The 12,545-nt window shown below is 41.0% G+C and overlaps 1 protein-coding gene across 3 annotated transcripts in view; it reads right to left on the bottom strand.

Annotated features, from left to right (window-relative positions):
- N4BP2 (NEDD4 binding protein 2) overlaps nucleotides 1–11,488 on the bottom strand; it is a 69,792-nt gene extending 58,304 nt beyond the window's left edge. For 2 of the 3 annotated variants that reach the window (XM_043973294.1, XM_043973296.1), the window contains exons 1-2: nucleotides 11,344–11,488; nucleotides 673–767 (exon numbers count right to left, since the gene is read on the bottom strand). The gene's annotated coding sequence lies outside the window, so the exon portion shown is untranslated. The remainder of the gene's footprint in view (nucleotides 1–672; nucleotides 768–11,343) is intronic. The other variant, XM_043973295.1, reaches the window with a different exon arrangement.
- Nucleotides 11,489–12,545: the final 1,057 nt, after the last annotated feature.

The raw sequence follows: 12,545 nt of genomic DNA, 5'->3' as shown, positions 1-12,545 counted from the left end.
GAATGAAAACAGAATCACATTTCTGCTGAAAAGAGAATTTGTTCCTTCAATCGAGTAAAGGTCACTAGGGCCTCCAGAATTCTTTATTTATGATTACCAAATATCTAAGATCAGCCTTAAGTTAGATTTTTTCTCTTAAGCCTATTTTTTTGGGCCTATTATATCACAGAACAGTGAAAGAAACATTGGTTTTGGAATCAGATGAAAACAGAGGGCTTAAGTTGAGTTAGATGCTCTCTCCAATTCCTTCTCCTTCTGATGTCCCATCAACTAATTATATATAATGCTCAAAATTCTAAAATCTAAGATCCAGAATAGGAGTTAACAAGATCACACCTTGCTTCCTTATCAATGTCAGCGATAAGATTTTTCCTGGATGAAGGAAAAAGCTGCAAAAGCTTTGGAATTTCCACATTATCACTTCAATCTAAACATACATGGTCCACAGATCTGATTGACAGAATTACTTCAGTTGGTTGGTTTCCCCCGAATATCCTTGGTGACCCCTCCACCTTCCCACACCTATTTGCCTTCTTAATAACTGGCTACTTCCCATCTTGTCCCACTGGAGCATATGCACAGGTGTTGTAACAGAAGCAGAGAATGAGAAGCCCTCTCCCATGGTGCCCAAAAATCTATACATAGAATTGTAAATAAGAATAGAACACTTACCCTTTGTATGTAATTGATATCACCCTGCTGAAACCAAGGTTGAGGCTTGAAATCACTGCAATTGATTGCTTTACGAAGCATAGTGTCAATTCTTGCTATGGAAAAATAAGAAAGCAGGATTTCATGAACTTATGTGACCACTGAATAAAACTATACAAAGACTAAAATACATTTTCCCAAAGTTATATAAACATCTTTTTAAACCAAATTTTAAATTTGCTAAGCACATCTTATTACAAAAAATTCTGTGAATCCCTTCCAATATCATCCCCAATTTATACTAGGTTCTGATTTTATAGTATTATATTTTGTTAAAGACAAGTATGTCAAGATTTCATATTGTTTATGCATATACACACACATGCAAAGTCTTCAATGTGAAATTGTAAAAAAGGGGAAGGAAAAGGAAAAACAGAATACATGGATAAAAACACCATGTTGCCCTGACACCTAGCACTTTTATCTAGGTACCTAGCATTCTGAATATATTATCCCAAATCATATAAATATGCAATAACATTTTATGATTATGAAGTTCCATAAACAAAGACTATGATGAATACAAGAAAGCATGGAATGACAAAGGAATAGATGCAAAGCAAAGTAAGCAGAAGGAGGAAAATATATACATGATGACAACAATATAAGTAGATGTAACAAAACAATCAAAACTGAATGCAGATTATAATGAACAAGTTTGGTCGCTAAGAGATATGAGAAAGACACCTTCACCCTTTTCTTTGCAGAGTGGGAAACCATGAGTATTAGAACAGACTTCAATACTTTGGTTGATTTTTTCTGAATTTTTTTTCTTCCCTTTCTTTTCTTTTTTTTTTAATTCTTAATGGATGAGAAGAGGTAGGGGAGAGTAAGGGAAGAGAGAAATGCAGTGGGAAAATGAAAAGATCAGTATTTGTTTAACACACCAGACAGAGTAAATGGCTATAGAGTTCTATTTGTGGGCTTCTCAGGAGCAGAATGGGTTTGATCTCCACCATCTACATAAACTAGAAGGTATGGGGGAATAGATGAATCACTGGCTATGAATATGGCCCAAGAAATACAGTGCCCTAATGTCTTTAATTCCCTCTTTTGTAACTTTTGAGAGGTTCCTTTGAAAACGTTGCATTGACCTAATTGCGAGTCTTTACATAAGGACAGGAGCCAAGGCCCTGCAGTGTTATAAAGATGATCATCTATTTGAGGATTTTTAGATTTACTTATCAACCAACCAATAAGCATTTATTAAGCACTTACTATGTGCCAGGCTTGATACTAGGTGCAGAGCTGAAGATATAACAAAAGATGAGACAGTCTTTGCCTTCAAGGAGCTCCTGTTGTGTTTAAGGGAAACAATACACACACATAAATACATACAACATACATTCAAAGTAAATACAAGGTCATTTCTAAGGGGAGGCACAGGACATCAGGAAGGGCCTCCTATAGAAAATGGCTCTTGAACTAATCGGTGAAGAAAACTAGGGGTTCCAAATGGCAGGTGATGAAGGGCATTCCAGGCACAGAAGACAACCAGTGCAAAATAAAAAAGACAGGAAATAGAACAGCAAGGCAGCCATTTTCAATCGATAGAAGAATGAGTAAATAAAAGTAATACATATACTAAGTCTAGAAAGGTAGGTTGGCACCAGGTTGTAAAAAGCTTTAAATGTCAAACTGGAGATAGTAAAAAGGACAGTATTGGAGTAAGATGTGACACAGTCAGACCTTTGCTTTATTTTTAATATTTTGGCAGCTTGTGTAAAGGATGGATTGGGGTATAGTGAGTCTGCATGAAATCAAATTAGGAAGATGCTTGAGAAGAGAAATGATGACCCCCATGAAGTAATGTGGTAGCTGTATAAAAGAAGGGAAGGATGCAAAAGACAGTGAGTGTGGAGGTAGATAGATTTGAAACTGATTGTCTTCCTTAAGGCTTCTATTTCGAAAATGCAAGAGAATAATGAGAGACCAGAAAGAAGGCCAGATAGACAAGTACAACTTTGGAAGCTACAAATTGAACTTCTATACTGAAAAAGATTCAATATATCTAAAACTTAGTTGGTGATATTGGAATGGAGCTCAAAAGAGACAAAAGATTGACATATAGATCTGGAAGTCATCTGAATGAAAATAACTGAACCCATAGGAACTAATGAGGTCCCTAGAGAATATAGTGAAAAAGGAAAGCTCAGGAAAGAGCCTTAGGATAAATCCACAATTAATGGGTGGGACACAAAAGATGATCCAACAAAGAAACCTGAGAAGTGGACAAAGATTTAAGAGAATCAGGAGATAGTAATGTAACAAAGAGAATGTTCTGTGTCAAATGCTACAGAAGTCAAGAAGGATGAAGACTGAGAAAGGATTTGGCAGTTAAGAAAACAGTACTTTTGGAAAGCAAGTTTCAGTTGAGTGATGAATTTGGAAACCTGAAAACAAGGGATTGAGATGTAAGAAGAGGAGATGGAGGCAACAAATGTACAGTTATTCCTAAGAATTTGCCTATCAAAGTGAGAAGAAATATAGGATAACTTGAGGAGTAATAGGGTCAAGTGAGTTTTAAAGATAAGGGAAACTAGCATACATTTGTACAGACTGGCATGACCTATTAAGGAGTTATTGTCGATTCTTGAAATAATGGGAACTTTATATACCATTTGTAATTCCTTGTTTTACCTTGCTTTGGAGTCAGATCCTTAGGTAGCTAACTGATTTGTGAGACATGGCTTAAATCAAAAGCCTGCTATGCAACCATAAGGTTTCCTGTTTAGGAAGTGAACCAAGGACAAAGAAGAGGCAGATGAGGTAGATCCCAGGGGTGGTAAATTAGATTCAATCATTTCTTTATAGAAGAAGCCCTGCAAAAATGAATTATCCCAGGGCAGCTAGGTGGCGCAGTGGATAGAGCACCAGCCCTGAATTCAGAAGGACCTGAGTTCAAATCTGAACCCCAGACGCTTGACACTCACTAGCTGTGTGACCCTGAGCAAGTCACTTAACCCCAATTGCCTCACCAAAAAAAAAAAAAAAAAAAAAAGAACTATCCCTTGTCAGAACTCAATCCATAACTTCTTGAAAATTGGCTTCTAATGCCATAAATCTATGAATTTACTCTTTCAAAAACTATAATAAACATTTTATAAAAATATTATGATAAATATTATAAAAATGTTACACTAGCAGGCCCTGAAGTCAGGAGAACCTGAGTTCAAGTCCGACCTCAGACACTTAACACTTACTAGCTGTGTGACCCTGGGCAAGTCACTTAACCCCAATTGCCTCACACACACACACACAAAAGTTACACTAGTAAAATTTTATAACAATATGTACATTAGTACAAAATTTTTTGGTTTGATATAATCACTGCCCAATAACTGCCCGTCCCAATTCATCACTGCTTTTTAAAAAAAATATGGGGAGCTAGGTGGCGCAGTGGATAAAGCACCAGCCCTGGATTCAGGAGGACCTGAGTTCAAATCCACCTCAGACACTTGACACTTACTAGCTGTGTGACCCTGGGCAAGTCACTTAACCCTCGTTGCCGTGCCCCCCCCCCCAAATATATGACTATTATATTTAGATTATTTCTTTGGAATTTATTATATTGAAAAAAGCTTACTTGCCACAAAATACTTTTCAGTTTTCCCTGTAGCTCTCTCCAAATAAAGAGAACCTCAATGGTTTACATTGAGTTTACTGAACACTAGGCTGCATTACTCATTTGCTTCTACACCTTATTTATCTAATCAATCCTCAATTTACTGTTCTTTAACCAATACCAGATTTGATAACCATTGCTTGGTCCCCTTCACTCCAATTGTTTTTCCATAATCTCCCTAATGCGTCTTATGATAATGTATTTTATATTTTTATCTAATTCTATAAAGCAACACTGGTAGTTTGATACTGCATCTGTTCATCTAGGCAATATCATCAGTTATTACATGAGTGTAGTCTACCTATGAAAACTGCACACTGAATTTCTCAATTATTTTGTTCAGTCATTAATTTTATAATCTGTTTTGTGACAACATCTGGCATCTAGAGTTTGTTCTGGGCAGTGACCCAGGCTGGGCCCTCATATGCCTGCCCCTTAAAAAAAAAAAGGGGGCTTATGGAGACATCCAACCTCTGGGGAGATCTAACACTGAATATAGGAGAGAAACCAGAAAAACTAGAAAAAAGCAATAGGAATTCAAGGAAGAAAACTGAAAAATCTGAGTAAAAACTCAACACACAAGTAGATACTGCAAAAAAGAGGCTCATAAAGGCAGAAGTAAAAAAAAAAAAAGAATAAAAAGGCAAAAAGAAGTCAGAATACTATGAATAAATATTATGTTATAAAGAAAAATGCCCCAAATTCTCCAGTAAAAAAGAGAATACTATGGACTCCCAAGAGATGAAACATTAGTAACTTCAGAAATGTTCAAAGAGAAAATAAACTTTTAAAAGAATATATTATGGGGGCAGCTAGGTAGCACAGTGGATAAAGCACAGGCCCTGGATTCAGGAGGATCTGAGTTCAAATCCAGCCTCAGATACTTGCCGCTTACTAGCTGTGTGACCCTGGGTAAGTCACTTAACCCCCATTGCCCCGCGCCAAAAAAAAAAAAAAAGAATATATTCTGACTGAAATTACATCAAAAATCAGATATGTCAGTGAAGAATTTAAAAAGACAAACAAGATACAGAACTTGTGGCAATACAGAAAAAAATCTTTCCAAAGTAGAAGCTCCAAAAGATCAGAGGTTATCTAATCCAATTTACACTTTTGGAAAACAACTTGTGACTAAATGAGTCCATGGTGTTATTTCTCCCCTCAGCATAGCCTCTGGACATAATGTATATTGATTATTTATATCTATTAAAGTTTTATGTTCCCTGTTTGAAAAAAATTTTTAAAGCAGGTAAACTAGAAGCATCTTTTTCCTTCAGAATTATAACTTGAAAAAATGTTTAAAAAAACCCAATTCTTTGAGTTCTGATTCCATCTTTATCAAACAAGCAACTCTGTGATCATAATTAGATCTCCTGGTAATCTGTTAGTAGAATCCAGATTCTTTTATTAATAAGCATTACTCCCCAACACAAATTAACAAGGTGGTAGTATGGTTTATGACTTAGTCTCTTAAACATCTATCTAATCCTTCCAAAAGTCCTACTCTTCTGTGGGTCTTTTGAATCTCAGTATGGAGATCACACTGTGGCATTCTCACAGGTTATATCAAGTTCTAAAAAGTTCTGATAACCTGAAAATGACAAGTCTACCTACATATAGAGGTTCATCACCAGTAGGCTGGCCCTTTGGTGATGAATTCTTTGTTCATGGTGACCTAGGGAAACAAAGAAAGATACAAAATGACCTTCCATACCTTCCGTTTCAATATAATAAAGGCAGAGTAGCAGAAAAGGGTACAGAAGGTACTAAGAATTAAGTAGTTTTTAGATCATCTGTAAATATTTTAGCTGTTGGCACTCTATATATGAGAGGCTTATCCAATGACTAACAAATAAACATACTATTGGAATAATTCAGGCCTATCAATCTTGCCATTCTCACTATAAATGAAACCAGAACTACCAATGAAATTAGTGCTAAATAGAAGGATGGCTCACAGGTACTTTCCTTGGACAATAATTGCATCTTATGTACAAAAGAGAAATAAAAACCCAGTAAGCCTCTCCAAATTAAATCAACATACATTTCAACACTCACTATGTTCAATATGAAGAAAAATAGGTGAAAATAGTAAAAAATATATTTTAAAAAATGGGTCAGGACAGACTACAGAAAAGCCTCATAGCTCTCAATCATTCCTCAATCAGCTGTCAGTATTTAGACTGCAGATTTGTTAATGCAAAGATCAAAATTATTATAAGGCTAAAAGAATAATGAAAAAATATAGTATGCAATTGAGACAAGTCAATTTTGACCTATTCAAATACGTTACTGCCAATGAAAAATGGGTCAAGACAGGGCAGCTAGGTGGAGCAGTGGATAGAGCACTGGCCCTGGAGTCAGGAGGACCTGAGTTCAAACCCGATCTCTGACACTTAACAGTAGCTGTGTGACCTTGGGCAAGTCACTTAACCCTCTTGCCCAACCAAAAAAAAAAAAAAAAAAAGGTCAAGACAACAGAAAAAGGATATTGACTTGAATTAGAATTTCATATTGAAGTCTAACCCAAGTAAATTGCCATGAAACCAAAAGAAATTCCTTTGTCAGTCATACTTTTAATGATCCCAAACTTCTCTCTAAGAACAAAGATCTATTTTCTCCATTGCTCAGAAGAACCATGAATAATATACACTCAAACATATGACTTATTTGTCAAGCTGATTTTTTGAGATGCCAACCAAAGGCAACAGTGCTTATAACACTGGGGTCCATAGGTAAATTTCAAGAAGTCCATGAACTTGGATGGGAAAAAAATTACATATTTACTGTCACTAACCAAAAAGCTGTGCTATATGATTGTAGTGGAATGGTCTTGTGCTACAGGAAATGACAAACAGGATGATCCCGGAAAAACCTGGAAAGACTAATGAACATCAATGTATAGTGAAGTGAGCAGAGCTGGGAGGACATTGTGCATAGTGACAGCAGTATTGTTCAATGCACAATTGTGAATGACTTAACTACTCTCAGCAATGCAATGATCCAAGACAATCCCAAAGAACTAATGAGGAAGCTTACTATGCACCCCCATAGAAAGAACTGATAAAAAGAACACTTGTGGATTGTACATATATAACCTGGTTGCGATCTTGTGGAGGGAGGAGGAAAGGGAGGGAGGGAAAAAAATTTGGAACTCTACATCTTATGAAAATGAATGTTGAAAAGTACCCTTACATGTAACTGGAAAATAAATGTTTGTTGCTAAAATTAAAAAAAAGAAAGAAAAAGTAGGTTATCTCTTCATTATCTTAATCTCCTCCTTAAGGAGGTACATGGGAGGGCTTATCATAATTTGGAATTCTTGGGGTCCTAAAACAACTCCCAAGGCAGGTACCTTTTTCCCTGGGGGTGTTTTTGGGGTTTAAGCATCATAAAGTAAACTTAAGGATACATTTGGTCATTCTGTGCATGTTCCTAAAGACATGCTTAAACCTATCAGACCCATGATATCTCTTTACTTAAGATCTGCTTTCTAGGTGCAGTTTCTGTTTCCTGTCATCTAGGAATATTAATGGCTATTAATGGTTTATGGTCCCTGCTTACTGTCTCCTTAGGCTTCTGTTGATATTATTGGTTGATAGGGACTGGAACCCTGTAGTTACTATAAGAACACAAACCTTAGTTTCTCTGTTAACCATTCTGGCTACTATTGATCAAGTCTTAGGTTATCTGTTAGCCCCTTCCTCCATCACTAGTACCCCCCTTTCTATCACCTTAGTTCAAGCCCTTATCAACTACAACCCAGGTTAGCGCCTCCTAATTTCCCTTCACCATGTCTCTCACCACTCATTCCATTTTACAAAATGCTGCCAAAGTGGTTTTCCTTAAAAGCTCAGATCTGACCTTGTGACTCCCCTTACTCAATCTGGTCCACTGCCTTTCTATCCTCTACAACCTGGCCCCAACCCATCTTTCCAGTCACAATGAACATTAATTACTTCACTCATATAATTCAGTGATCTGGTTGAATTGGCCTCTCTCTTCCTCAATAACAATACTCCATCTCCCATCTGTCTTTGCACTGGCCATTCCCAATGACTGGAATGTACTCTCTCCTTACCCCCAAACCAGAGAGTCTCTTCCTTTTAACATGAAGCTCAGGCACCATCTTAGAAGTGAAGCCTTTCCTAAGCACAACTGCTTGTATCTTCCCTCCCATAGTGCCTTGTATTTAATTACTTATTTATTAGCTTTATATTTTTGCTGTACATGTTTATATGAACTTGTTTCACCAATTTAAATAATGTTTATTTTGACTGGAGATTATTTCATTCTACATACTCATATCCCCAACATTTAGCAGAGGCTATGCAATGTATTTATTAAGGTGTGCAACATATTTATATTTATATTTATATTTATTAGGGTACACAGTAGAACCCTTAATACTCGATTAATTGATCATCACACAAATGCAAAATGTAGAGAATATAAGATCCCAGTGTACCTGTTTCTTGATTACAAAAAAAAAGATGCTTCAAAAATACAAAACATACCCTTTTTTGGCGGGGCAATGAGGGTTAAGTGACTTGCCCACGGTCACACAGCTAGTAAGTGTCAAGTGTCTGAGGCCAGATTTGAACTCAGATCCTCCTGAATCCAGGGCTGGTGCTCAATCCACTGTGTCACCTAGCTGCCCCCAAAACATAGCTTTCTTTCCAGTGTCTCACCTCCATACATCAAAACCATTCAAAATTCCTTAAAAGATAAATAACTTGTTCTACAACCCTTTGATTTAAAAAAAAAAAACAGGCAAGGCATATTAACAAGGAGCCAAATGCTACCCAAAGATGTTCACTACTATGATGGAGGAAATCCAGGCAAGGGTACAAATTCAATCAATCAAGAAAAATATTATTAAATTGAAGAGAATTTCCTACAGATGTCAGTGACATCATGGTAGTTGCATCAAACTTGAACATGGCAGACCGAGCTGGCAGATATCTAGGTCCATTCAAAAGATTTGGCCACACCATTCACACGTGGAAAAAAAACCAAGTGGATGAAGAAAAAATATCTGCCCTGATGACATGCAGCTCTATGGACAATTTATAGAGTTTGTCCATCAGAGTATGTATATGGAGAGTTAAAGTGCCTTCCAGGAAATTGTTCCTTTGCTGATCTCAAATTTCTTCCAGAAACAAAAGACTCATCTTTCCCACAGCTTTAAAGACTCAAGCAGAACATTCCTGAACTCATTTTAAGAAAAAATTGAGCCACATTTTCCAAAACAAAAAAACATACATTACCATTTCTCTTAAAGTTCCACCTGAAGTTTTCAAATGGTAGTGTCTGGTTTGGGTTGAGGACCAAGAGTAGGGCCTTCCTTAGGCAAAAGACAAGACTTAGACCAGGGACTCAAGAGTATCGGGAATAACTCCCCCAGGCCCCACAACCCCACCTACCAAAGCAGTTTCACCAGCAATTTAGTCACATGGTAGCCTAGGGCATTGAGAGATTATAGTCACTAGCCCAGGGTGAGGGGTACAGGATTTGAATCTAGATCTTTCTGGCTCCAGGGCCAAGCCTAGATCCACTAAGCCTGGAGAAAACATGAGGCTGGGAAGAGAAAATGTATGCGGAAAATAACTGAAAAAAGAGAATGCTGGAAAGCCAAGAAAAAAGAAATCATTTTAGAAAAATAGTCTCTTAGGGAGGAAAAAGAGGAAGGTAATTAATCATTGTTTTCATAGAGAACTGTTGATCACCGCAGTTTGCTCCAGTTCCACATAGCCAGCGCTCTCGCGCGCACTCTCTCTCTCTCTCTCTCTCTCTCTCTCTCTCTCTCTCTCACTCACACACACACACACACACACACACACACACACACACACACACACACACACACACACATCCTCCTCACCCCCCCCCCAGCAGAGTAAGTAGTCTCCAAGCAACTGAGCTTTTTGATTGGCTCAAGGATACAGAGTAGGCAAATAAATATGCCAGTCCTATATCAAGAATGAATAATGCCCGCAATGGAGACTTGGCAAGCCCAGGGTGATGCAATCTGTCCACTCTCCTAAATACTAGTGGACCTTAAAACACTCATCATTACACCTTTGTGTACTACTTTCGTAGCATCTAGTTTAATGCCACCTGCGACGCTATTACCTGGGGTTTTGTTTTTTTTGGTTTGGTTGGTTTTTGTTTGCGTGTATTTTGTCTGTGTGGGGTTGGGGTTTTTTTGGGTTTTTTGTGTTGTTTTTTTTTTTTTTTAAGAAATGCTGCAAGCCAAAGAGAAACATTCGGAGCAGACGATACAGTAAATAAATAAGATAAATGGGTGACACTCATTCTAGCGAACCAGCCTGCCCTGGTGGGTGATGTGAATGAAGAAGTGAACCCTTAAAAAAAAAGCATCATGTGCTGGTGGAGGAGAACAAAGTTTGAGGATTGGGGGGAGATGCACTAGATGTCACAGCAACTGTGGGAGAACGGCTTACAGTCGAGTCTCCGAGGGAGGGGGTGTGTGGAGTAGGGAAAGGAGGAGGCTGGAGAAGAGGAGGGAGGGTTTCCTGGGATGTTCTCGAGGGGGGACCGAGAAGGAACCAGAGACCGAGAAAAGACCTCGACCCCCGCCGCGGGCGAAAGGGGCCGGCCGTAAGCCGGCGGGCCAAGTCTGACCGCAGCGGAGACCGGGACCCGTACAGAGGGACCGGCGGGGGGTGGGGGGGTGGCGGGGACGGTGAGGGGAGAATGGAGGGGGGGAAGGGTTAATGGGGGGGAACGGTCTGGGGGCGGGGCCGATCCCACCTCCACTGAAATCCACTCGTCTTCCCAGGAGGCTTCGGGGGTGGAGGGAGCCGGGACCCCCGGCGGCGGCGCAGCTAGTCCCCCGAGGGGTGCCAGGGCCCGCCCCCCCGCCGCCCACACTGCCCACCCCGGCTCCGGGGGAAGGACGAGGCCCAGAGCGGGTGCTCGCCGCATTCCCCGGCTGCCCCCGCTCTCCTCGCGACCCTCCGATACCGAGCGGCCGCCTTTACCTGGTCCTCAGGCGGGAGGACGCTGCATCGAGCGCCCGCGACTCCAGCCGGTCAGGTGGGCGGGAGAGAGGGGTACTCCGAGCCGCCGCCGCCGCCTTAGCTTCCGTCGCCTCCGCTGCCTCCGCCTCCTCCTCCGCCGCCTTCCCGGAGCCGCCGCGCTGGGGCCAGAGGCGAGAGCAGAGGCGCGAGCGAGCGAGCGAGCGAGGGAGCGAGGGAGCGAGGGAGCGAGCGCGCGCTGGCGAGGAAACACTGCCGCTCTCCGTCGGCCCGAGGAAGAGCAGCCCTGAACGAGGCCGCGCCGGCCGAGAGGCGGGGGACCGAGGGGGGAGGGGGGCGGGGGGAGGCTCTCAGACCCGACCCATCCGAGCACAACTCCCCCGCCCACCCTGGCGGCGCGCTGGGCCCCACCCCTCCCACAGCCCAGCTGATTGATAGATTCCCCCCAAGGGCAGGTTTTTCCGCTTGGAGGATCTTTCCCCTTCTTTTTCCTATCCTAAAAGCCGCTTAACGGAAAATCCACTTGTTTTCCAGGCATCCGGGGGTGGGAGGAAGAGGGGGAGGGAGAGGGGGAGGAGCAAACCTTGAGGGTTTCGATTCTCTTTGTGTGTGTTGACTTCCATGTGGGTTCCCCCCCCCCCTTTTTTATCCTTAAGTTAATTCACTTCCATTCTGCCCCGTCTTGCTTGCAGTTGTAGAACTTGGTAGTGTGAGAAGGGGCCGAAATTCTGCTAAAAATATCCGCGAGATCAAACTGTGGCAAGGTTCTCCTCCCCCTCCCAGGGAAACCACTAGGTCGAAAAGACCTGCTAGGGGGGAGGCGGGGGCGGGGGGAAATTGGAGGAGAGGTTGAAGTTGTTGACCTCTGGATTCTTTCCCCGCCCTTCTTATTTGCCCCCCAGTCCCACCTCCAAACGCCAACCACCACCTCCAGCGTGAATGTGGAGTGTGAAAAGGGCCCTTGCATAAGGGAGTGCCCGATGAATGAATAATTTTAACTAAATCTGTTTACAGTTAGAATTGCAAGGTCGACGTGTTGCGGTAGCTAGTTAATGAACCAAACCTAGTGAGCATGCCCAGATGTGTGTGTGTATGTGTGTTGCAAGATCGACCTTAACAGCCCTTGTTAATGAACAAAGCCTACTGAGCATGCCCGGGTTTCTGTGTGTGAATGTGTGTGTTGCTGTTGTTTTTTCGGTAGGTTT

Source organism: Dromiciops gliroides, chromosome 6 (genome assembly GCF_019393635.1).
Source record: "Dromiciops gliroides isolate mDroGli1 chromosome 6, mDroGli1.pri, whole genome shotgun sequence".
In the NCBI taxonomy this organism is placed as follows: Eukaryota; Metazoa; Chordata; class Mammalia; order Microbiotheria; family Microbiotheriidae; genus Dromiciops; species Dromiciops gliroides.
This window is presented reverse-complemented; position numbering and strand designations above follow the sequence as displayed.